The sequence below is a fragment of the Canis lupus genome, chromosome 23 (assembly GCF_003254725.2).
Source record: "Canis lupus dingo isolate Sandy chromosome 23, ASM325472v2, whole genome shotgun sequence".
Classification (NCBI taxonomy): Eukaryota; Metazoa; Chordata; class Mammalia; order Carnivora; family Canidae; genus Canis; species Canis lupus.
This window is the reverse complement of record NC_064265.1, coordinates 30,306,983-30,334,218: the sequence shown is the minus strand read 5'-3', so window position 1 is coordinate 30,334,218 and position 27,236 is coordinate 30,306,983. Positions and strand designations below refer to the sequence as shown.

Below are 27,236 nucleotides of genomic sequence, written 5' to 3'. Positions count from 1 at the left end.
CATCAACAGCATCAGTATCAACTAGAAACCTGTTAGAAACATTGACTGTTAGGTATTCTAGACTACTGAATCAGAAACTCAGGGAACAGACTATATATTTGGTGTGTGTGTGTGTGTGTTTCAATCACTTCCAGGTGATTCCAATCTTATAAAATTTGATAGGTACTTCTGATAGGAGTGCAGAAGGATTGGTAACTGGTTCTGTTGGAAGAGAAGACCATGCCATCTATTTGAGTTACAGAGAAGTGGTAGGACAGGGGAGGCCATGTAGGAAACGGTCCAGGCATTTAGTTTCAAATACAAATAGGTAGCCTACAGCAGTGCTCCCACTCTACTTGGCAACTACAGTTGCAGCTTTTTCTGGAAACAGTGCCCTCTGGTTTGACTGGGTCTGTTGTCTTCTATACCTTTTTAATCCAAAGTAAGCCAAGAACAAAGGGAATCTAACATTTCTGCCCTCAGTGAAATTATTTTGCATTTGTAAAGCACAACCTCAAAAGTATGTTTGTTATTCCTAGTGTTGTGCTCACACCAGGTGGATGTGGAGCCTACTCGGCAGCCTAAGTTCAGAATCAGAGTGCAAGAGAACAGTTGCAATAGCTGTTCAGCCCATAGCAAGTGGGTCAGCTTCTAAATAGAACTGCTTCTTGAGAACATCATAAGCCAGGGGAGGATTAGGAGTAGTTATAGAGATCTTTTTCCATTAGGAAACAGTTCTATACTAACTCCATGATTCTGCACTTTGGATTTATGGTCTTTATTTTCTCTTGGGCTCTTAGCAAATGAATGCCTTTCAATGATGAAGTCTAAATTCTGCCCTTGGTCTTTCAGTGGGGCTATATGGAGGGACACAAGTCCAGAGAAGTCCATACATTGTGATGTGGGTATGACCCATTGTGAATTAAAGGTCTTAGTAAGCTCATGCTTACTTTTTCTGGGGGAGAGGAGAGCTGGGGATAAAGAGACATCATCACTGTCACCTTTACTGTAGAGGAGACTTAATGTGCATAACAGACTCATCTTTATATGGAAATCTGTCTTTGCTCTTTGCTCCCCAGGTTTCATTTTATTTATACCTTGTGTGTTCAGCCCTCTCTGCTCACAATGATGTTATCACCTTCCCTCACTGGGAATTATACTGTAGAAGTTTGGGGCCAGCACAAAGTTTCCATTAAATAATTTCTTGGAAGTGGCATTGTGTCTATGGCTCTCACCCACCAAAGGAAGGGCAAGCATCAGACCATCAGTAGTGATAGCTGCCTCACGTTTACTGATAATTATGCTAATAATAATGTGAAGTGATAGCAGTAACAGTAGTGGTGGCAGTATTAATGGGCAAAAAGATATCATTTATTTGGTCCTACATGTTTCAGGAACTGTGTTATGTACTTCACTACTATGCCAGATTATATTTTTCTTTTCTTTCTTTTTTTTTTTTAGATTATATTTTTCAAACAAGAATACCCAAAATATCTCATCCTACAGGTTCTTACAATGTGATGTTGGCATTCATTGAGATATGAAGTCTATGTTCCTTCCCCTTGTATCTGGGCAAACCTGTGACTATGATAGAAGTGACACTACGAGTTCCAAGTTTTACTATGAGTTCATAAAGGATGACATGCAATAAGATGCTGCTGCCATTCTGGATGGATCACACAGAGATGGACACGTCCAAGGAGCCCTACTGTAGGAATTTTTAAGTCCCTAGCTGTAGGAATCTCCCCAGTATCAACTGCCAGACAGGTGAGTAAACTAATTGTCAGGTGATTTCAGCCCAGTTGATGCCAAGTGAAGTAGAGACTAGCTGTCCTCATTACGTCCTGTCCAGAATGCAGGTTTATGAACAAAATAAATGGTGTCATTGATTTAAGCTGCAAAGATTTAGGGAAGTTTGTTATACAGCAACAGAAAATGGAATGTGTATGTTATCTCATTGAACCCATATAATAACTTTTCAAACTAGGTATTATTATTGCCATAGCTATCTTATAGATGAGGAAACATGCAAAGTTATTTGCCTGAGACCTCACAGTTGGTATGTGGTAGTGCTGAGCTGCAAGCCCAGGTCTACCTTGCTGTGTGTGAAGATTCTGAGTCAGATCCTACCCAGCCTTGGCTCCACATCTCATTCATGAACATCTGTAGGCAAAGATGACCACTGTGTTTTTTACTATGCCGTAAGAAAGAAGACTTACCTTTAAAAGTCTGCAGATAAGGCTGATTCCTACACTCAGTATGAAAAGACACTTGGCCTTGAAGTGGGAATGGGAAAAAAGAATACTGGCTGCCTTGAAGTTAGATTAGGGCCACAATGTCTTAGTTCACACTTGGTGGACTTTTAGATGTTGGCCTGTATGTATATATGTATGTATGTAAGCATGTGTTCATTTGTTTATGTATTATACATAAACATACAGTGTTATGTATTTGTATAATGATTCAGAATTATATTTCCACCAGGAAAGGTGTTCTAAGAGTCAAATGGTTTCTTTATTATCTTTTATTTTGGAATTCATTTGGTTTGTAAGCTGGAGACAACCCATCTGGGATAATCTTTTAGGGCTGAGCAGTCAGCTGTGTTGCTTACATTTTCACCAGCTGTTACACCCAAAATGATAATGGAGCTATCCTTTGAACTGCAAGGTCCCAGAAATAGGGGGAATACCATCAGGGATAGCATAAAGCATGGTATGATCCAGTGCACAAAAGTGGGAGAAAGGGTAACCAGGCTCATTCATAGTAAACAGGGACCTTCAACCAGGTGGAACAGCTCTGCTTCTGTAGAGCTGGTTTGTAAACCAGAATCCACAGGCAGCAAAGAACCAATGCAGGTAGGGTCTACTCATTTCTCTCCATTTCTCTGGGGTTACCATGCTATAGGGAAGAGAATTATCCTGTGTGCAAGGTAGCCCTTCTCATTCTTTCATACTCCTTCCTTTTTCATGGCTCCCTTTTGATTGATTCAGGGAAATATTTCTTTTCCTTTAAAATTAACTTTGACGTATGATTTATATGCAATTAAATTCATATATCCATATAATCTGTATAAGTGTAGAGACTGATGAGTTTTGACAAATGTACATACTTGTGTAGCCACCACCATAATCAGGATATAGAATATTTCCATCTCCCAGGAAAGTTCTCTTGTGTTCCTCTGCAATCAGATCTCTTCCCCTATACCTTCTCTAGGCAATCAATGATACAACTTCCATCATGATAGGTTTGTTTCTTCTGTTTTAGATTTTCACATAAGTGGATTTAGATAGAATTTTTTATGTTTTGCTTTCACTCAATGTAACATCTGTGAAATTTATCCATTTGCTGCATCAGTGGTATGTTCCTTTTTTAAGGCTGAGTAGTATTCCATTTACAAGGCTATGCCCCAATTTGCATTCATACATCTAATGATAAATATCTGGGTTGTTTCCAGCTTAGGACTATTATGAATAAAGGCACTATAAATGTTTGTTTACAAGTCTTTGAATGGACATATGTACATTTCTCTTGGCTAAATACCTAGGAGTAGAACTGCTGGGACATATGGTAATCATATATTTAACTTTGTTAAAAATTGTCAAACTATTTTCTGAAGTGGTTTATCATTTTATTTTATTTTTTTAAAATATTTTATTTATTTATTCATGAGAAACACAGAGAGAGAGAGAGAGAGAAAGAGAGGCAGAGACACAGGCAGAAGGAGAGGCAGGCTCCATGCAGGTAGCCTGACATGGGACTCGATCCTGGGACTCCAGGATCACGCCCTGGGCTGAAGGCAGGCGATAAACTGCTGAACCACCAGGCTGCCCTCATTTTATGTTTTTGTTCCAAGATTTAGTTATGTTGATCGACAGATTAATTTTTTAGATAAGAGTATATTGGTATGATTGAAAAGTCAAATTGCAGAAAATACAGCAAAAAGTCTCCCTCCCAGCTTCAACTCACCTGAAAGTAAGCGTGTTACCAGTTAATTATGGACCTTTCAAGAGATAATTGAAACATTCAAGCGAACACTTAACTATATTTTCCCTTCTCATTCTTTATACAGAATGTGTACTGGACACACCTTGCTTTTCTTATTTAAAAACTTTGACTAATGAATCACTGACCTCTACTTCTGAAACTAATTATGCAGTATATGTTAATTAATTGAATTTAAATAAAAAAATAAAGTAACAGTAAAACAAAAATAATCTATCTTAGATACTGTTAAAGAGATATTTTCCAAAGTGTGTTCTGAGGAACACTATCCCCATAAAAAGCTCTATAAGAAAAATGTTCCCGAGTACCCGCGCCTGGAATCCGGCCGCAGCCTCGCCGCGCCTGCCACCCGCCAGAGCCTCTGGATCATGGACCCCCGCAAAGTGAGCGAGCTTCGGGCCTTCGTGAAAATGTGTAAGCAGGATCCAAGTGTTCTGCACACTGAGGAAATGCGTTTCCTGCGGGAGTGGGTGGAGAGCAGGGGGGGGTAAAATACCACCTGCTACTCATAAAACTAAATCAGAAGACAATATCAAGGAAGAAAAAACAGATAGTAAGAAGGCGGAGGAAAACACAAAGACAGACGAACCATCAAGTGAGGAAAGTGATCTAGAAATTGACAATGAAGGTGTAATTGAACCAGATACTGATGCCCCTCAAGAAATGGGAGATGAAAATGTAGAGATAACCGAGGAAATGATGGATCAGGCAAATGATAAAAAAGTGGCTGCCATTGATGCCCTAAATGATGGTGAACTACAGAAAGCCACTGACTTGTTCACAGATGCCATCAAACTAAATCCTCGCTTAGCCATTTTGTATGCCAAGAGAGCCAGTGTCTTCATCAAATTACAGAAGCCAAATGCTGCCATTCGAGACTGTGACAGAGCTATCGAAATAAATCCTGATTCAGCGCAGCCTTACAAGTGGCGAGGGAAAGCACACAGACTTCTGGGTCATTGGGAAGAAGCAGCACATGATCTTGCCCTTGCTTGTGAACTGGATTATGATGAAGATGCTAGTGCAATGCTGAAAGAAGTTCAACCCAGGGCCCAGAAAATTGCTGAACATCGGAGGAAGTATGAACAAAAACATGAAGAGTGAGAGATCAAAGAAAGAATAGAAAGGGTTAAGAAGGCTCGGGAAGAACATGAAAGAGCCCAGAGGGAGGAAGAAGCCAGACGACAATCAGGAGCTCAGTATGGCTCTTTCCCAGGTGGCTTTCCAGGGGGAATGCCTAGTAATTTTCCTGGAGGAATGCCTGGAATGGCAGGGGGGATGCCTGGAATGGGAGGAATGCCTGGGCTCAATGAAATTCTTAGTGACCCAGAGGTTCTTGCAGCCATGCAGGATCCAGAAGTTATGGTGGCCTTCCAGGATGTAGCCCAGAACCCAGCAAATATGTCAAAATATCAGAGCAACCCAAAGGTTATGAATCTCATCAGTAAATTGTCAGCCAAATTTGGAGGTCAAGCATAATGCCCTTCTGACAAAGCCCTTGCTGAAAGAAAAGCAACTTCGATCACCTAATGGATGTCGCAATAATACAAACCAGTGTACCTCTGACCTTCTCAAGAAGAAAGCTGGGGTGCTGTGAAGAGAATCCCTACCCCTCTGCCCCACATGCAACTGAAACATTCTACAGTGGTTTGCCATTAGGGTATTCATTCAGATAATGTTTTCCTACTAGGAATTACAAACTTTAAACACTTTTTAAACCTTAAAAATATTTAAAAACATTAAAAAAAAATGTTCCCCAAAAAACTTGGGAAAATGCTGCATTCTTCAGCTACTTTTCAGAAATTCACAATGCACATTAGCATATTAAAGGATTCAAGAAGTCCTGTGATTGAAACGTAAAATTATTTGACCTGAGAATCTTTTTCTTTCCAGCAATACCTGTTTAACATTTTGCAGAACTAGACTTCTGCAGGATATTCTTGGGGAAGCACATGTTTAGACAGAGGAGCAAATATTTTAGGCTTTGTGGATATAGTCTTTCTTCAAAGTACTCAATTCTGTCATTGTATTGTGAAAGCAGACATAGGCAAGATGTAGAGGAATGGGTATGGCTATGATTCAATAAACCTTTACTTACAAAAGAGGCAGCAAGCTACAGTTTGCAACTCTTGATCTTGAATATTAGTAGGATTTGAAATGAAGAAGGATTGGCAATTTTAAGTTTTAAAGTGTTTTTTCAAGTCCTGCTGTTTGTGCAGCTTTCTTCCTACAGGCTCCATTCCCTTCCCCACCCCAATTAATCCACCATCTCAAGGTCTGGAAGGACAGAAAGGGAAGAAAAGAGGGGACAAAAGCAAAGGAAAAAGATAGGGATGGAGAGAGAAGGAAAAGGTGAGAAGGAGTTGTGAAGAAGGTGTCTTGGAGCAGAGGCTAAAGACAAGAAACACTACTAAGGGCTAAATGAATAGCTGCCCATAGAGAAAGGTCCTCCTACTTGCTTCTCCTTTCCTTTTTTTTGCCTCTCCTACCTCTGTTCTCCCTTCTAAGACCAAGTGTCCACATGGAACACTGGAAAAGGGCATCCATGCTTCACATTCTCATGGTCCTTTTGATTAGATAAATGTCCAGTGACTGAACTGAGACTTTTGGATTCTGGGCTTTAGCATCTCCATCTGTAAGACCATGAAATCTTTGTGTTCATGTCAAAACCATCTGAGGGTACATCAGCTTGCGGCCAGACATGTAATTCTGGCAGTGAATTTTGTAAGTTTTCCCATGCTAACAACTGGGCAATAGATGTAATAGTTATCTAAGGAGATTTTAGCTCTTCTATTTTAAGTATCAGATTTCATCAACTATAAGAAGTAAAATACTGTTTTATGTATGGGTAAAAAAAATACAAAATATGACATAATGCTTTCTTGAAATCACAATTTTTAAAAAAAGATTGTATTTATTTATTTGAGAGAGAGCACAAGCAGGGAAAGTGCAGAGCGCCATGAGGGGCTTGATTCAGGACCCCAAGATCAAGACTGGAGTCAAAGTCAGATGCTTAACTGACTGAGCTAGCCAGGTGCCCCATAATTACAATTTTTATTTTATACTTATTCAGGGAGCTGCTTTAGACAATTGTATCATATATCCCCTCACCCATATCATTAATTGCCAATTCTTTTGCAAGCATCTCAGCAACAAACCACAACCTAATTTTAACTGCTTTGTGAATATTTTCTTTCCTTTGATCTCATCTAGAACTTGATTGTTGGCTTTGGACTATGGAATGGACATCATTCTTAAAATGATGGACATTTGTTCCATGAATATCAAATTTCTGCCCTGCTACCCTACTTTGATGTCCTCTGCATACAGAATAATTTTTTGTTTCAATGCTGAGTCACAGTGAATCTTTGTGGAGACTTTTTACAAAGCAGTTAAATATGCACTGGCCTCAAATGGAAAGATGAGGTGAACAGCTACAATCAACATTCACCATGTACAGACAATGATAACTGTCATGAGTGCTGCCTTCCTGACAGCAATGTAATAGGCATCCTGGTCTCAGAGATGTTAAATGAACAGAAGCCTAGATGAAGATAAACATAAACTAATGATGAGATGAAGATGCATGCTTAAACAAACTCCTAATTTCAAACTTTAGGAGGTAGAGAAAAAAACCAAGTGTCTTGAAGCAGGAGGTTATAACATTTTTTTCCTCACAACCATTTCCAGTTGCTGCATAGTGATATTCAGATACTTTCAGCTGAATACCCTCCTGCACACTGGAAGTCACCTGGATTGAAACATGTCTAACTATGGAATTCCTGCAGGTGCTAACTTGGTATGACCCACAAAACTGTATTTTCGCACTTGTCCGCCCTACTGTGAGCTCAAAAAAGATCTATGGTTTACATAATGAATTATGTATAAGAGTGTGAAGTGCTGATCATTTTAAAGTACGAAAATCAGAACTGAACTATAGCTAGTTTTTTTTAAACATGTGCTTTAGCACATATGCCAAAGGAATGTGTAAAGGAAAAAGCTAAATTAGAAATTTATATCCTTGTAAAAAATGGCTTCATGACATTTAAAGTAAGATCTGACAGGCTACTGCTATAGTTAAGGAGGCTGCCTGGCTCCTTAAACCCCCTCTCTGAACTGGGCTTGCCAGGTTCTGTTTGGTGGGGTAGGAAGTGCAGGGATCTAGTGAAGTGTGGGTGTATGTTGGTGTATCAGGGAAATCACCAAACTATACTGCGAGCTAACTCTCTTGGTCATGAATCTGTGTTTCTCTTGCCTGAGGTTCAGACCTAGGTCTGTTTAATCCCAAACTGTTCTTGCCATCCTCTGCCATTTCACAAATGTGCTGCTAGAACTGATGTCAAAACCCCAATATTTCTGTTCTATACAATTCATTGTAGTAAACAAACTTCCTGGCAAAGCTTCCCTGGAGATGGGGATGGTTGCCATGCGATATTCTAGATGCCAATTCATCCTTCTGTGCCCATGCTAGCATGGCAGAAGTCTGTCAGATGCTTGATCAGATTTCTTGGGCGGCTCCACATGAGAGTAAACTTCCAGATGTGTCCCTGGCTCAGAGCGTCACTGGCATACACCTGATGTGGTGTATGCTATACTCCCACCACAGACATGGAAATCCGAAATGATATAACCTGTTAATGGTGTGTGCCTTTCATGCTTTCAAAAAGGCTTCAAGGTGGTTTACAACAGAACGGGCACATACGTAAGTCTTGTAATATAAAAACTGAGATCAAGAATTTACAGAGCAATGAAAAGACTAAAATGAGCTGAAACAGAGGGTGGAAACAAATGCAACAGGGAGAAGCAAGAGCCACCTGTGAAATTCTGTGCTGCTCACCCTGCCTCCTGTGGTCTCATTGCTAAGCAACCTTAAAGGACACAAGCAACTCAATGCTTCTCCAGAATGTCAAGGAACAGAATCTAGCAACAATCAAGAGCTTGCCTGTGCTTGTGAAGGAAGGTTTAGGAAATGGGCTGTATGATTAAATTGGATAGTAGGCAAGACCTGATACTGTTCTTCTGAAAGGGATAGGCTGAGTATAGCAACTGGAGAAGACAGTGAGGTCCTTCGCTGGTTCCAAAGCTGCCTCCATGAGTGTAAGAAGTAATTATTTCCTCTTACTGTACCACCTTCATTCCAATTCAAATCTCACACCAAGTACTTGCCAGTCTAGAAGCATGGAGGTAATAGAACCAGGACAGACCCCATATGCCTACACTCCAAGTTAGATAAAGGTCCTAATTTATTGAATCACAGTTGAGAAGAACAGACAGGGCAGAAACAGATACAGCAGTCCTTGTCATGGGACTCTGGGCTTCTCATTCCTCAGTGGATAGGATCTTTATAGTATCTGAAGTTAAACCAGATTCTTGTATTGTCACTGCTCTTGCAGGCTCGGATCTTACATCTTCATTTTTGAAGAACTAAGTCTAATAATGTATATGCTTCAGTTTAAGGAGCCCTTACAAAGAACAGGGTCTCCTAACTCTTAAGTTCAAATCAGCATCAGATTGCTCTCCTCATCTTGAACTTTATGATGTCTGGGGTGTGTGGGTGAAGGTAGCATTATCAATATCCTGTAGCCCTTATAGTTTTCTAGTACTCTGGAAAGAGGTTTCCCTCAACCCCAGCATGTCATTCTGCTGCTCAAATATCTAGTTGGCTTCCTTCAATTTAAGGAGAAATTTCAAGATCAAGATCACATAGGTAGTAAAAAACAAACAAATAAACATCACATAGGTAGTAAGTGGTAGGTCTGAAACCTGAACTAAAGCTTTCTAACTTTGTTCAGAGCTATAACTCACCGTCACACATGAGGATGCGTGGCAAGCACCTAAAGTTTCTAAACCAACTGAAGCCTCTATGTTCTGTTATCATTTCTGCTATGTTAATATGAAAATAAAGGTGTAAACAGAACTCTCAGAGTAGTCACAGGGTCATCCGATGATGCAATCTCAAAGTTTAGGAATGGAGGTCACATTAGCTTTTAAGAAGACACTAATTTTATATTCTAGGGTATTTTAGTGTGCATCTAATATATAGTTCCCAAACTTGTCTTGTCACTGGAACCAACAGGATTTTGGAAACTCTTCTGATGAATCTAATGAGAAGCCAAGACTGAGAATCACTGATCTAATAATAGCTGTACATTAAGTGGCTCTCATAGCCTATCTCATTGAATGAAGCTTGAGAGGAACTGGAGGTAGTATAAAGAATGAAGTGTTTGGAATTAGGTCTTAATCCATATCCAGGTAGCTCAGGAGAGTGCTTCTAGCTGTGTGATTTGGGGCCACTTGGTCATTTTAAATTTTACTTCCTTCATCAATAAAGTAGAGACTTAGGATGATTTGGTGAGATGATATATGAAAGTGCTTCTTGCAGTGTCTGGTTGGGTCATTCTGGCTGCTATTATCATAATTATTATTAACCCTGCGGATGTCTTCTTCCTTCCTAGAGCATCATAGTCTCTCACCAAAGTCTCTAACAAAGTAGCAAGTGAGAACACGGGACACTGAGAGTATATCTGGAAAAAAGTCCACCATGATAGATGTTCAGTAGCTCCCTGACTTTCTAAAACAGGCTCACACAAGTAGGGTGAGGCCACCCAGAGATGTGTAATTATACGGAGAGGTAGGAGAATATTCCCTGGAGATTATGCTTTTTTATAAACATGTTTTGTTTGAAATACACAGGGCCTTTTGGGTGACTGAAAACTAGCCCCTTCCTACCAGACGCACATGTAAATTAATCTTGCTCATAGGAGCAAGAGCTCAGGTCAAAACCAAGGCTGACATGTTTTATTTCTCAGGGCTTTGAAAAAAGCAGCACTGAAAGGAAAAGCCAGTCCTACAGATGGCCAGTCTTGCAGGCAGGGGAGGTCACACTTGGACCACAGATGCTGTGGCTTTTCCTACTGCTTTCTCTTCTCACCTACACTCCCGACCTCAATAAAACCAATTGTCAAAATAGCTATTTTACAACAGCTTTTGTGAAAAAGTATCATAAAAGTCCTTCTCAATCCTATTTTAAAAATGTTTATCACTATTTTCTTCTATTTGTTTTATAATTTCATCATTTACATTTAAGTGTGTAGTGGATACTGTGTGCCACTCAGTTTCTGTCTTTAAGACTAAGGCTCTCATCCACCAATTGCTGGGAGTATTGGCTGCTGATGGCTCATAGCTGAATTCCTCTTCTGGAATTTCTCTCAGCTAAAGGGAATGTTCTTACCCAAGATTACAACCCACTAAGGTGAACCCTAAATCCAACATCTGGTTGATATCAGAGTACAAAAGCCCCTGTCTCAATTTGGGATAACTATGAAGGGCCCTTCCAGATCCACAACTCCCCCTGGTGTGGGCTGAGCTCTGTGTTGACCATATGGCAGCCTGACTTCCCCTCTGCTCCAGTAGACTAATTGATTTAGCACTGAACCTCCTACACAGCAAATCTCCTTAAGTAGACTGTTTCCTAGGGAACCTTGGATGAACAGCTGAATCCATATGAAATTTACTTTTCATATAACGTGTGTGGTAAATCTCTAAGTTACTGTTTCCAAATACTTATCTCAGTAACATTTATTTAATTATCCTCTTCCCAGTTTTTGGAAAGCTTCCCTTATTATATATTTTAAATTATTAAATAAATTAGGGACTTTCTGGGCTATATAGTCTACTTCTCTCATTTGTCCACTTTTTGTACCTGTAATACAATACTTAAACTAGTATTATTTTATGACATGTTTTGATTTTTGGCAGAGAAAGCCCCTCCTCATTACTCTTATTTTTAAAAAATGTCTTTACTACTTTTGCCTATTCATATTCCCAAATAAACTAGACTAGTTTCTATGGGTTAATAAAAAATTCCATTATTAGAATTTTAATTTGAATTTCATTAAGGCTACAAACTAAACTTTGAAATCTTTGAAATGCTAAATCTTTTCTTTAGATAGAATCTGATGTCTCTGTGTCCAAACATTCAAATCTTTTATGCCTCTTAGTGAAGTTTTACAGCTTACTTTATGCCTTGGTCATTGGTAAAGTTTAGCTTTTCTTGTATTACAAGAGAATAGTTTTCAAATATTTTTTTTTTTAATTTTTATTTATTTATGATAGTCACAGAGAGAGAGAGAGAGGTGCAGAGACACAGGCAGAGGGAGAAGCAGGCTCCATGCACCGGGAGCCCAACGTGGGATTCGATCCCGGGTCTCCAGGATCGCGCCCTGGGCCAAAGGCAGGCGCCAAACCGTGGCGCCACCCAGGGATCCCCAAGAGAATAGTTTTCTTACATTTTCTAGATGTTCACTGCTGGAATATAGGAGAACTATTAGTTTTTAATTAACTTTAGTGAGGTATAATTTACATACAGATCGAGAACAAGGCAAGGATGTTCCTTCTCACCACTCCTTTCAACATCATACTGGAAGTCCTAACTAATAAGACAATTAAAGGTAATAAAAGGGACTAGTAAGGAAATAAAAGGTACAGACTGGGAAAGAAGAAATAAAGTTGCTTGCAGATGACAGATTTGTCAACGCAGAGTATGCCATGGAACAAATAAAACCCCAAAAGACAACAACATAAAATCCTGGGTCTAATTAAGCAAGCTTAATATATAAAAGTTAATTGCTTTCCTATATATCAGCAATGAATAATTGAAATTTGAAACACCACACCATTTATATTAGGGCTCCTCACCCCAAGAAATACTTAATAAATATCTAATAAAATATGTACAAGATCTATATGTAATGAAAACTATAGAACTCTGATGAAAGAACTCCAAGATCTAAATAAATGGAGAGAGATTACATATTCACAGATAGGAAGACTCAATATTGTTAAGATGTCAGTTCTTTCCAACTTGATCAATAAATAGGTTCAACACACAATCCTGGTCAAAATTCCAGAGCAAGTTATTTTGTAGATATTGACAAACTAACTCTAAAATTTTCCTGAAGAGGCAAAAGACTGAAGAATAATGAAGAACAAAGTCAAAGGACTAACTCAACTTAAAGACTTATTATAAAGCTACAATAATCAAGGCAATGTGGTATTGGCAAAAGAATAGGCAAAGTGGGGCAGCCCCAGTGGCGCAGCGGTTTAGCGCCGCCTGCAGCCTGGGGCGTGATCCTGGAGGCCATGTAAATGGAGTGCGCTTCTCCCTCTGCCTGTGTTTCTGCCTGTCTCTCACTCTGTGTCTCTATGAATTAAAAAAAAAAAAGAATAGGCAAAGTGATCAATGGAATAGATAGAATCCAGAAATCAACCCACACAAACGCAGTCACCTGATCTTTGACAAAAGAACAAAAACAATTCAGTGGAGAAAGGACTGTTTTTCCTCAACAAATGGTGCAGGAACAACTGGATATCTATAGGCAAAAAAAAAAAAAAAAAAAAAAAAAGAATCTAGAACTGATCTTACATCTTTCAGAAAAACAAACTCCAATTGGATCATAGGTCAAAATATAAAACACAAAACTCTAAAACTAAAACATTTTAGGAGAAAATAGGTGATCTTGGCTTTTGTGATGAGTTTTTAGTTATAACACAAAAAGCAGGATCCATAAGCAAAAAAAAAAAAAAAAAAAAGATAAGTTGCACTTCATTAAAGTTAAAAACTACTATTCTGAGAAAGACACTGGTAAGAGAATAGAAAGCTACAGATTAGAAGAAAATATTTATATACATCTAATAAAGAACTTATATCTAAAATATACAAATAACTCTTAAAACTTCAATAATAATAGTAAGAAATCCAATTTAAAAATGGGCAAAAGATTTGAACAGACACTTCAGCAATGAAGATGTACACGTGGCAAATGAGGATACATAAAGATGTTCAACATCAAATGTCATTAGGGAACTGCAAATTAAAACAATGAGATACTGCCACACACATATTAGAATGGGTAAAGTTTAAAAAACTTATGATATCAAATGCTGATGAGGATGAGAGAACAGGGACTCTCATTCATTGCTGGAGGAATGCAAAATGGTACAGCCAATTGGAAAACAGGTAGTTTCTTATAAAGCTAAACAGTTTTATCCTGTGATCTCACAACTGTTCTCTAGGTTATTTACCCAAATGAGTTGAAAATTATATCCACATAATAATCTCCACATCAATGCTTATACTAGCTTTATTCACAACTGCCAAAGTCTGGAAGCAACCAAGATGTCTTTCAATAAGTAAATGAATACAGAAACTATGGCACATCCATACAATCAAGTATTATATTCAGTGATAGAAAGAAATGAATTATCAAGCCACAAAAAGGCAATATGCCTTTAAGTGAAAGAGGCCAGCCTGAAAATGCTATATATTGTATGATTCAAATTTATAGACAGTAAAATTTACATATATTAAATGTGCAGTATATACTCATTAATTAGTGCTCTAATCAAGATACAGAACAACTCCATATCCCCCTGAAACTTTCTTTATACTCCTTTTCAGGTAACACTTTCCCTCAGAGCAACCACTATTCTGACTTCTATCACCACAGATTAGTTTTGTCTATTTTTGAGTATCACATAAATAGAATCATTAGCTATTAATTTTTTTATGTTGACTTTGTAATTGTATACTAACATCTGCTACTCATTCTAATGGTCTAGGATTTTTCAGGAAAATAATGATATTCCGATAAATAATAATTTTGTATTACTCTTCCTTAAGTTTGTTACTCTTACTTTTATTTCACATCTTATTGTATTGATCTGAATGTTTAGAATAAGGTTATCTAACAATGATGGTGGTGGGCATTCTTGTTTTGATACTGGATTTAATGGGAATGACTATTCGCACTAACAGTTATTATGATGTTAAGGTTGTCTCCTTCTATGTCAATTAATTAAGAGTTTTAAAAAAAAGGAATGACTATTAAATATTATCAAACATTTTTTCTATAAACTACTGAGATGGTCATTCAACAATTCTTGTTAGATCCCATGGTCTATTGGTCTATATTAATAGATGCTAATAAGCAATCCATCTTGGCATTCTTTGAATAACTGAAAACTTTGCTTCAGATTGTTATATCTGTATTTATGATTAAGACTGTTCTGTAACTTTGGGGTATGTGTGTGTACTTTAGGCACCAAGTTAGGTTTTTGGTAACTGGGTTACATGAGCTATGTAACACAAAGTAAGAAGCTTTAAATGTTTTCTGAAAAAAAAAAATGTTTTCTGTAATTTGGGCCAGTTTATATAGCATGTGAAATATTTGTTTATTAAACATTTTGTTTTAGTCTATTTGTAAAACTACTCCTTTTTGGATAAAATTCTTTGACAACTTAAGAATTTAAAAAATTGACAGCTTAAACATATCTCAATGCTTATAGTTATATCTGGTTTTCTATATAATTTTATTTAGGTTTTTCTATAAATTGTGCACTTTGTTGAAATTTTCACACTAAGCACAGTATAAAATGTAGCTTTGTTTAAAAATTTACTCACACTCTTCTTATATTGAATTTTGTTTTACCTTTTTTTATTTTTAAAAATATTTTATTTATTTATTCATGATCTCTCTCTCTCTCTCTCTCTCTCTCTCTCTCTCTCTCTCTCTCGGAGCAGGCTCCATGCAGGGAGCCTGATGTGGGCCTCGATCCAGGACTCCAGGATCACGCCCTGGGCTGAAGGCAGGCACTAAACTGCTGAGTCACCCAGGGATCCCTTGTTTTACCTTTTTAAATAGATTTATCAAACTTACACTTTTTTTCAATCAACTCCTATATATACTCATAAACTTGACTATCTTTCTAATTTGTATACTTTATTTTTAAAAATTTTAAAAAATATTTTATTTATTTATTCAGGAGAGAGAGAGAGAGAGAGAGAGAGAGAGAGAGAGAGGCAGAGACACAGGCAGAGGGAGGAGCAGGCTCCATGCAGGGAGCCTGATGTGGGACTTGATCCCGGGTCTCCAGGATCATGCCCCAGACTGAAGGTGGCACTAAACCACTGAGCCACTGGGGCTGCCCTAATTTGTTTATACTTTATAAAAATCTTCCTCTTCATACTTTAAGTATATTTTGTTGTTCTTTTGATTTTTTTGAGCTGAGTTCATAGCAATTTATCTTTATTCTTTCTTATTAAATGACGAAAGCTTCCAAGGCTATGGATTTGTCTGAAATGAGCTTTAAGGATTTTCATTTTGCTTGTGTATTCAGAATTTATTATCAATCCACACATCGTCAACCTTTACGTATGACTGTTTCTATAAAATATTTTAATTACCTTTCAGCCATAAGGTTTGACATGTAGTTTTTGTACTGCTGTTATTTCTATGTAATCTGCATTTGAACTTTTCACTTTCTTTAATATCTATTTAGGATGGTTGTTTTAATAGACATGAGATCTTGGTTTACATTTTTATTTTTTAAATAAAAATATTTTTCTAACTCTTATTATACTAAGAAGAAAATTTACTTTTTTTAATTTAGTGAGGCTTTTTTATTGATTCACTATAAAGTAACTTTTAATAAATGATCCATGGATATTTGATTATATCATCTGTAAGGTACAAAGTTTGATATCTAGTTATCTCATTAGCTTTACTAATAAGCATATTTACATTCTATTTATTTTTGACTTCATGATTTACTGATGACTAAGTATAGTGTGCTAATTTTTCCATGACAATTATGTTTCTTTCCAGCTTTTGCTTCTAATAGTTTTTGGTCTCTCCATCTTTGTGTTATAATACATTATACATTCATTGGGGGGGGGGGGGAGTCACAACTTTTACAAAATAGTCCTCCTAGGTGAATAGAGAACATAGCTAATAGAGCTATATTTTGTTTTAGGTGAAAATCTTTATCACCTAATAGGTACTTTATTTACATTTATTGACATAAATGTTAGGTCTTATTTCTCTCGTCCTGCTTGGTGATTTCTAGCTTACTGTTTGTTGTTCTGAGATTTCCTTACTTGCTTTTAAAGTATATACACTGCTATTGCCTGCCATAATTATGTTTCTCTAAATATCTTTTTAATATCTTCAAAAAATTAATTAATTATTAATTAAGACACACAGAGAGAGGCAGAGACATAGGCAGAGAGAGAAGCAGTTTCCCTCAGGGAGACAGATGTGGGATAGATCCTAGGACCCTGGGATCATGACCTGAGCCAGAGCCACTTAGGTGCCCCATATTTCTCTATCTATACTAAACATGAAACTTTTATATTATTTTTAAAAACTTTTATTTATTTAAAGGAGGCTCCATGCCTAATGTGGGGCTTGAACTCATGATCCTGAGATCAAGAGCTGCATGCTCTAGCCAGCCGGGCACCTGTAAACATGAAACTTTTAATCTCTCTCACCTTTCCATCAATCCCACTTAAAGCAGGAAATTTATCAAGCCAAGTGGTCCTCACACATTTCTGTTTATAAAACAATTGTACTTATTTAAACAATCTGTTCCAAAGAACTACCAGCCAAATATGTCAATTGTTCTTCAGTATTCTACCAATTAAATTATCTAGCACTGGTGCCAAGGACACTGTGTTTTAGTTATGCTTAAAATGTCATTTAGAAATAAAACTGCTTGAGTATAGATCAGAAATTCACATATAATTAGTCAAAAGAGATCTTGGTCATAGTTTCCACATTCTACTTCCCTCTGTTATAGATTGAAGTAAGTCAGATTGCCTCACCATACATAGATAGCTTCAGATCAGCTCCAAGGAATGGGAAAGAGAGACCAAGAATTCCCTTTCTTTGAGGACCATAACTCATAAACTCCATTTCACCATCTGCTCCCACTGGACAGATTCGGTTAATGTCCTCCTGGCTAATCATGTTCGTGACTTTGCTCTGGATATTTTCCTCCCTCCATAATGATCTTTTCCATCAACCCATTTTTTAAAAAGCTCAGCTCAAGTATCAGTGATTTCCTGACAAATTGCTTCTCTGAGTGGCCAAAGAAGTGAGTTTGTTGTCCGGCTTATAGGATCTCATTTGTTGTCTTGTAACTATATGTGTGTTAAGTGTCTCCTCAATTTGATTAAGGATCCTTTAGAGCAGAAATACTCTTCTTATACTTCGATCATGGAATGACAAGATTTTATGATTGGAAGAATTTCAAAACTCATCTGTAGATTGAGGACTAGGATGACCAAATTACAGTGCCAGATCTTATTCTGACTCAATGACTTTCAGAAACTTAATTCATTTCTTTGGACCTGCAAGATGGAGATGAGCTCCAAAGCCACTTCAAAAGTTAATATTGTATGACTCAGTGATAAGACTAATACTCATTTTATAGAGAAGGAACTGACTTACAGCCCAGAGAGAGAGAAAGTGACTTGCTCAAGTTCACAGAGTCAATTAATGGCCAAAGTATGACTAGAAGTTCAATCTCCTGATCCCAGCCTACCAGTAGCTATCTCAGAATGCTCTTTGACTCTCACAAAACACAAGCATGGAAACTTGTTAGGACAGATGTCCTGTGAAAATACATGGATTGACTTACTAAGTAACCAAACTCTCCAGAAAAATGCAGTTGACTCCAAACTTTGAATATTCATAAACACTTATTATTTATTACAAAATTGTATAATTACTTCTTTATTTCAGCTCCTGGAAGGCACTAATTCCTTTTATACCATGCCAAAGTTTAAACTCTCTTTTTAATCTATTAATAAAATCTTATTCTTGACTTTGGAACTGTCTTCTAAGCTCCATTGTTCTTTTTTTTTTTTTTCCCATTGTTCTTTACATGCTTCTGATTCTTCATTTGTTCATCTTTTCCACCAGAAAGATAAGTTATAGCAGAGGCATGTTAATTTCTTTGGATCTCTGTTTCCTTATCTGTAACTAAAATGCATGTAACTGAATGTTCTCTAAAGATCCGTCTGACTCTAAGATTATGTGATTTTTTTTTTTTTTAATGAAAAAGCAAGAGCAAAGTAAGGAAAAGTGAAAGGAGGAAGAGTGTTTTAACCTAATTTCCCAAAATTAGGCTGAGACATGGCTTAAATGTAGGTAGTTTATTGTGCACAGTGATTTCAGAGAAATAGGTACAGGGGACTGGAAAGAGTTAAAAAGTTAAGGAGAGAAAGAACATCAAAGGGAATGTTATGGAGCTGATTGCCACTGTGGGCAATTGGGACATAACCTTGCTAGAGATCCTTGGAAGAGCTATGTAGACTGTACCTTCATCCTTCCAGAGGACACAAGAGACAGAAGCTATCCATCGCCTATGCCCCTCATTAGTCAAAGGGTACCTGCCTCTTGGGATGTTAACCTGCTCACATGTCAGGAGTGTGTAAGAAATGGAAGGGCCAAATGGCCCTCACAGTCATCCCACATGACTGTGCCAGAGAAGTCAGGGGCAGAATGAGGAGGACATGGCATTAGCTGAGGCAGATGTTTTCTGGTTACTTCTCCATGTGGCTGATTCATATAGCAATACCAAAAGAGGTGAAGGTGCTGGGCCCAGGGGAGTTGGATTGGGGACTGAGGTCCTCAGATCCAACTCAGTGCCTGGGTGACCCAGTCAAAAAGAGCATTAAATCAAGAGTTTGGAGTGGCATGAGAGATAATGGTGTTTCCCAGAAGGCTTAAAAATGAGGAGCAAAATATCATTCAGAGAAAGATAATATTAAATGTGGTAACATGTTACATCTCTGCTGAAAGCCCTCTAGAACTTCCAGCTTACCTAGACCAAAAGGTAAGTCTTAGCAATGACCATCAACTTTTCCTCAGATGACATTTCTTTTTCTCCACTCTGCTCTAGCCACATTGACTTCCATGTTGCTCCTCTAACATATCAAACAGGCTCTTGCCTCAGGGTCTTTGAACCTATTGTTAGTGTGTTAAAGGTTCCTCCTATACTTGATGTTGGTATTTGCTAGGATGTTATCTGAGAGGCCTTCTGTGACCATCCCAGATATGAAAGTGCATTCATATCACCTTTCATATTATTTACCTAATTTTTAAATATTAACACTTAATTTTTTATATACTACTTAACAGTACTACCTCAGTTCATATTATATGTCTGTTTTTAAAAATTAATTTATTTTTAGTATCCAGTAGAATGTAAGCACCACCTGATAACACTTTATTTCGTTCACTGGCATATCTCTAACATCTAGACTAGCTCTTGGAAATATGAGGCACTTGAAAAAAAAAAAAGAATGTATGACAAATTGAATGAAAGCATTCATGCCTTGCTGATGCTGAGTTTGTTAAAAAAAAATGGGGGGGAGGTCTAGTATTTTTCAAAAGTCTCTTAAACAGAAGCACAAAAACCATTAGATTATGTTCTCTCTGGATGATGATGACAGTTGTTAGTACAAAAGGTCGTGATGTAGCAAGACTTGAGCTTTTTGGACCTGGAAAGACCAGTGTGCAGTGTTACCTATAGCTGTGTTACTCTAAGAAACTCTGGGGACTAGAGGGAGCCATTTTGAGAAACATTGAATCAACTATCATCTCCCTCTGGTGAGTCCCCTGATCCTGTGGCTTCAGGCAATATTTTGTCCAGTTGGCTAATTAAATCAAGTACATTCTCTTAGAGAATGTCGAGGTGTGTGTATGTGTCCACATGTGTGGACAAATTCTCTTCCAACCAATGTGTGATAAAAACTGCAAAGATGTGCCGTAGAATCTGAAGAGGGAAGTCCCCTAAATGTGACTATGGCATCAGGATGTGCACATATTTGAGAATGAATGGAGTAGCTAGAAGGAGAAGGCTAAATGGAGGTATTTTATGATAAAGATCTCAAGGATCAGAAAAGATGTCAAGTATTTAGGATTTTGACAACTTCTTATAGATAATAGCTTAGGTAGTGAGCCTAACAAAAAAGTCATTGAATCCAGACTCTTAGAAGAAGAATTAAAAGTAGGGAAAGGTTTATATTAAGCAGAGGCAATGGCCTGATTCTTGAGTGATGGTGGGCTTGTCAGTGAAACTCAAACAATGTTACTGATGCTGTATAAAAGGGGCACATATAGTACTACCTGAAACTCCATAGTGCCATTAGTTTTTAAGATGCTTTTAATCATTTGAAATTTAAATCTAGCATTTGTGAATATCAGGAGTATGGAATTGGGATGTGAAGATTCTAGAAAAATGGAACTAGCAAAGAAGCTTGTAACCCAAGCTTGGTTTACATGAATGGAAGTAAGAGAGTTCATCTGTTTCCTAAAATTTTATGTAAAATTTTGTATGTAGTCATGTACATTTTTTTTCTGGGAGAGTATAGGGCTGGGTTGACAAATATTTCCTGTAAAGGTCCAAATAGTAAACATTTTGGACTTTGTGGGCCAGATGGTCTCTGCTGCAAACTATTCAACCCTGCCCATATAGTGTGAAAGTAGCCACTGATAATATAAAAAAGAATGGGCACGGCTGTCTTCCAAGAATCTATTCACAGGAGGAGGGCTGAATTTGGCCCACAAGCCATAGTTTACTGATCCATTGTATAGAGTAGTGCTATGCACAAGAACTCTTTGCAATAATGAAAGTGTTCTGTATCTGTGCTTTCTAATATGGTAGCCACCAGCCACATTGGCCTATTGAGCACTTGATATGTAGCTAGTATTACTGGAGAGTTTTTAATTAATTAAAATTAAAATTTAATAGGTACTTGTGACTATTGGATACCATAGTGGACAGTATAGGTCTAGAACTTTCATCACATAATTACAGGTATGGCAAAAATCTCCATAGGCTCCCAGAAAAGAGAACCTCACTCTGCAAGGAGAGGTGTTGCACCCAGGGGGATCGCCCCAGGACCTTGCCAATACAGCATATGCAGTCATTCAAAACTTGCCTCAGATAGGGTCTTGATGGATTAGTGTCAGGGACTCAGGACATGGTCTGATTCTATAGTAAATGCTCAGGGATCTGTAGTGGATAGATTCTCTGCTTTCTCTCTGTCTCTCTCAATACATCAGAACTGGAATCTAAGCTCAGGGCTATCTATAAGCATTTCCTAATAAGGCTGATTACCATAGCACGAGAAGGATCATATTCTAATATTATTTTGTTTACCTACCTCTGTAGAGTGTTCAAGTTGAGGTGGAGATCTCTGATCTCTTATGCTTCACTGTTGGTGTCTCCTGGCTATATATTCCAACTTTTCCAATTTTCCCTGTTTGGTGATCATATTCATCATCCTTCAGAGCTTGTGGGAATGGATGTATGGGTTCAGATTTGGTGCCTGGATTCCAAGAAGTTCTTTCTTGTCAATTTTTGTCACGGCTACAGTAGGAGTCATACAGAGACTTTTCCAGATATTCAGCATCTCCCTTCAATAGAATTACCCCCAGTGGGATCTCAAGCCTATGTTGAATCTACAGCTTCCTCAAATCTCCACAAGATGAGATGATTCCATGAAGAAACCATTTTCCAAACCTCTTTTACATACTGTCCCTCCTAATACAAGCAGTGGCCATTCCAGTGCCAAACTGGATACCTTAGTTCCCTCCTAGGATCCAGATTCATCCAGGAGATCATGATTCAAAGCACCCGTGCCCTCCCCACTCCCCCTTGCTCTTCATGCACCACCCCTCTCTGCTGCCAGAAATTGAATTCAGTTTCTGTATGTATTTCTGACACAAATTGACTTCTAGTTTGGTCTTGTGGATCTTGAGACTTCCCCCATCCTCTATCACTAGAATTCCTCTGACAAATATTAATTAGATTACTTCCTCTGATTCCTGAGATTTAATTAGGTTTATCCCCAGGGAAGTATGTGCATCATGGAACACAGGGGGTCATGCTTCTGGGGAAACCAGAAGAGACAGACATGATAATCCATATGGGTCCTGTGTCTATAAATGGCACTGATACAGTAGCTAAGGGCAGATTCCATATGTTTTATGCTCCCCAGAGGGTTCTTAAAGATGAAGAAAGGCAATATTTTGACTATTCAATACACTGCAGTTTGCATTGGGCATTCTGTTGTTGGTTTTAGGAAACAGAGTCATTTGTCTAGTTTCTCTGCCTCTATTACAATGTCTCATCAGAGGACTGTTTCATTAGTATGGTAAATTGCACCATAAAATAATCAGTAATGGAAGAGACTTATTATGTCTGGATCAAATCCATAGCCAGGAGTTTCTTTATTCCAACATTTTTACTCATCACCAATGAGACATTTGATAATAGTGAGCATCCCCAAATAAAGCAACCACTCACACTAAATGTCAATATATTTCTTTAGTGGCCTAAAACCTGACTTATTTTAGGTCTACTGAGTTTTCTTCCTTATCTAGGGGCTGAAAGACACGTGTATAACTATCTCTTTTACTTTTTTTTTTTTTTTTTTTTTTTTTTTTTTTTTTTTTTTTTTTTTTTTTTTTTTTCTTTTACTTTTTTAATTACAAATGTAAGTCTACACAAAAGTAGATATACTAGTATTATGAACCTTACCTGTGCCAACAGTTATCAACTCCTGGACAGTCCAGTTTCACCTAAACCTCTATCCACTTCCCTCCATTCCCACACTACTTTGAGGTAAATTCCAGACATTATATAATTATACTGATTACTTAAGCATCCCTTTTATCCCCCTTATCTAATATGCTGTCTCCTTCCCATCTCTAATGTTTTATTTTGAAGTGAATCTCAAATAGCATATTTTTAAGGGATTCATTTCTTCTCCCAGCCCGATACAGTTTAAAAAATGATTTGTTCATTAATTTTAACAGAATTGAACACATTAAAAAACACAGGTGCAACTTGGTCAGCACAGAAATAATGACTTAGAATCCAGTAAGGCCAACAAGGCAAGCTCCATTCTCTAGAAAAGGCTGAATATAGTTGGAAGACAGTATTTTATTTTTTCAAAAGCACCAAAACAAAGCAAATATATTAGCAGCAGCGGCAACAAAAAAGAAAAACACAAGATACACCCTATCTGATCACTTCCCTGTAAAACCAAATGGCTTTATTGTGCAAGATTTTCTCCTATGTCATTCTAAAAAAGGACTTTTTCAAGAAAATTAACTATAATCTACATACCAAGCAAAACATACTACCTTTGTGTGTTTCTCTTGTGTGTGTGAGAATATGCGTGTATGAACGAGGGACATACACATGCAGAGACTTCAGATTTAGAAGGGCACTTCCTCCTCATCTCTCTGTCTCCTCCCTGGAATCTCCTGGCCAAAGGTGCTCTCCAAAGGGACAAAGTCTCTTCTATGGAGCACAGCCACTGTACCTCAGGCTTTCACCTGAAAGAAAAGTGGAGCTGAGGAAGAGAAAACTTCTATCTAAAGGCAATTTACTTATTTTTTTAAAAGTTGTCTTCCCGAAGGGAATCACGTGTACCCAGCCCATTTTGGGGTAGGTAAATAGCTGGAGGCATTTATGGCGTTTTTAATACCCCTTCACATTATCATGATAGTTTTTTCCAAAAGCAAAGCTGCTAGATGCAAAGGATGAAAAGACAGGAAACTCATTCCTTTGAGAACTTTCATTGCATGTTCCCCAGCATCAGTTCCTTGATATGGGTAACTTTAGTTTAACTTTTGTATGTGGAGAGGATGTAACCACACACAATCCTATAACCCTCCTCCCAGAAAATCCTGATAACAGCCTAGAAGCATGTTTAATTGGCAATTAAGCAGTCATTCATAGGATGGTTCTGAGATGGATGCTGCCCACCAGTACAGTTTTGGGTAAAGGCTGAATAGAGGGCTCTGGGCCTTTACTCTGTGTGCTTGTGAGCTGTGATAAAGATTATTTGACCCTTTTCTTTGCCTTAAAAGAAACCAATAAATAAAAATGAGGCTAAACAAGCAAAGGAATGGGTAAGTAAAATCTCTCCCAAAAGATGTTCCTGTGTGATTAGCAAAGCTGCTCAGAATTAAACCTGGAGGATGAAGGAGGAATTGAAAGTTGGGCTCCTGCCACTTCCAGGATTTTCCTCCTCCTCACCAGAGCTTTTCTGTGAAGTCTTGGATCTTGTCTGGCAGGAACAAGACCCAGCAAAACTCTGCCAGTCACAGCCAGGCTGTCACAGGCTCTAGGCATCAATAAACTCATGTTGCAATGTGTCACCTGCTTAGAGAACAATATTTATCTTTTTCAGCGAAGAGCCTCAATCTCATTTCCCAGATTCCTTCCCTGATTCTAGTGACAGAGACCTGGAAAATGTTCCAAGGCATTAGGCAATAGTGGGAATGTTGTTTTTTTAAAGCAGATGCTTTCTTCTCCCCTTGCACCTGCCATACACACAGTGTGGCCGAATTGAACAGAGGAATGTGGTTTTTAACAAAATGCTAGTATTGTCACATATGATCCAAGATTCACTCATTTAGTAACTTCTCAAACACTATTTACCACCTACCATATTCCTGAAACCATACAACATTATGTAAATGTTTAAAACAGTCCTGACATTCTTAGGCAGCTCATAGGGGTTGGGAGAAGTAATATATAGATAAATAAACACTACCCACAGTATGATAAGAGTTAAAACAGAAGTGTGGGTTTAACACAGTGAGACTGAAAGGGAGGAATGAATAATTATCTCTAACCATCTTCCTCTTTTTTTCTTCCTGTAACCCCACCCCCAATTATTTGGGGAATCTGTGGCAGAGAACTTCAGAGAGTGTTATCCAGAGTTCAGTTGTACATTATATTCACCCTACTATAAACTTGGACACTAAAAGTAAAAAACATACTGGTTTCCCTGTCTACTGCTCTCTGAGGCCTACTGACCCTGCAGCCATATGATAGTTTGACAAAAGGAGATGTAAGTGGATAGGATGAGGTTAAGGAAAAATACACCCTGCTATCTGCCTGCAAATGTCCAATAACATGTTCTCACCCTGCTTGGTTAGAAACAACTAAAGAGTTCCTCTGCTTCTTATAGGGTGATAGGGAAAACACCCTACTGAATCAGGCTGGGGATTCTAGACAGTAAAAAGCAGGTGAGTGAGAGCTCATGTGGTGGTGATAATTATAAAAAAAAGGAAAGACTGATCAAATTAAGGGGACTTCCACTGATGTCTACCAGACTTTTAATTATAGGTGACAGGCTTAAAGTTCTTTCCAACATCCCTTTATTTCCTTGTGCTCTGGAGGTCATAGCATAATTTTATACTTAGGCACAAATAATGAATTCTCTATTAGGTGCACACCACTGCCCAAAACAGTTTCTTCTGACCTCATGTTGTTAGGTTCCAAACTTCAGAATAACAAAGGGAAGAGTTCCCTGTTTGAAAAAGCACACATGTAACTTCACTTCTGAATGCAGATCCAAACCCTCTTGGGCTAGTAGCCCTCCTAGATACCAACGTGAGACACTGGCATGAGATCAGAGAAAGATTAATGAAACTAAACAGAAATCCCCTGAAAGATGAAAAAATTAATCTGAAAAGATGATAATGGAAAAGAAGAAACAAAAGGAGTTTTCAACAAACGGTACTAGGATAACTGGTTAAGCACTTGGAAAAAATTTGTCTATTTATGTATTTCAGTTTATACTCTTGTTATATGTGCTTCTCTCTTGCCTTTCTTCTTTCACTGAATCTTGCTGCTCTTCTTTTCAAAATTTTCTTGGGTCTTCTCTTGCCTTTGCTTGTTCTGACAGGCTTTAGAATGATTTTGACCTTCCCCCCAAAACATGTACAGAAATGATCCTTGTTTCTGTTCTTTTCTTTCAGAAAAGTGGAATCACTGAGCCTCTGCAGCCTTAAGCTTCTGGGATGAAGTAACAAGAGTGTGACAGGAACAGAGAAAGGATAAATGCCAACCATAATGATCTTGACACCATTCTGGAGAGCCAGCACCTCTTCAGACACTTCAAAGGAAGCAAGAGACCTTGGACCTTTCTGCTCATGGATATTTGCCAGAAGGGATGCAAATCACTATTAAAGAATCACCTGACATTAGTAAGAAGCTGGGCATGCAGACCTGTGACTTGAGGGTTGCCTGGGGGAAATGAATCCTAAATGCAGCCAGGCCTATGGTGGCCACCTCACTTAGCCCATTTGGATAACAGGCATTTTCATTCTTTTGTCTTCATAATAACCTTGGTACCATGATGCCTATGCTAAAGCCCTGAATCAACCAAGAAGGAATTTTAACATGGTCTAAAAATGTGATTTGCTTCCAAGAAGTCCTAGTGCTCTGACAGTATCAATTGGGAGTTACTTTTCCTCTTGACTCTTGGCACTACTTGAGTCATGGCATTAAAAAAAACAAATTCCTTTTGCTAGGTAACTCATTTTTCTTCTGAACAGGGACACTGATAGCACAATTGGCACCTTTGTGTAGAATAG

The 27,236-nt window shown here is 38.0% G+C and overlaps 1 protein-coding gene, 1 long non-coding RNA gene and 1 pseudogene across 34 annotated transcripts in view; 2 read left to right on the top strand and 1 right to left on the bottom strand.

The window, feature by feature from the left end:
* TMEM108 (transmembrane protein 108) overlaps positions 1–27,236 on the bottom strand; it is a 343,659-nt gene that overhangs the window by 35,000 nt on the left and 281,423 nt on the right. Inside the window, exon 1 of one of the 33 annotated variants that reach the window (XM_025449153.3) lies at positions 21,998–22,250. The exons of 31 other annotated variants lie outside the window; for them this stretch is intronic. The gene's annotated coding sequence lies outside the window, so the exon portion shown is untranslated. Of the gene's footprint in view, positions 1–21,997; positions 22,251–27,236 lie in introns of those variants that run through there. One more of the 33 variants, XM_025449152.3, reaches the window with a different exon arrangement.
* On the top strand, positions 1,445–27,170 carry LOC112661226 (uncharacterized). The gene is made up of 2 exons (XR_003137518.3): positions 1,445–1,746; positions 26,619–27,170. It is a non-coding gene; the product is annotated as an uncharacterized LOC112661226 (long non-coding RNA).
* Positions 4,326–5,735, top strand: LOC112661225 (hsc70-interacting protein-like; annotated as a pseudogene).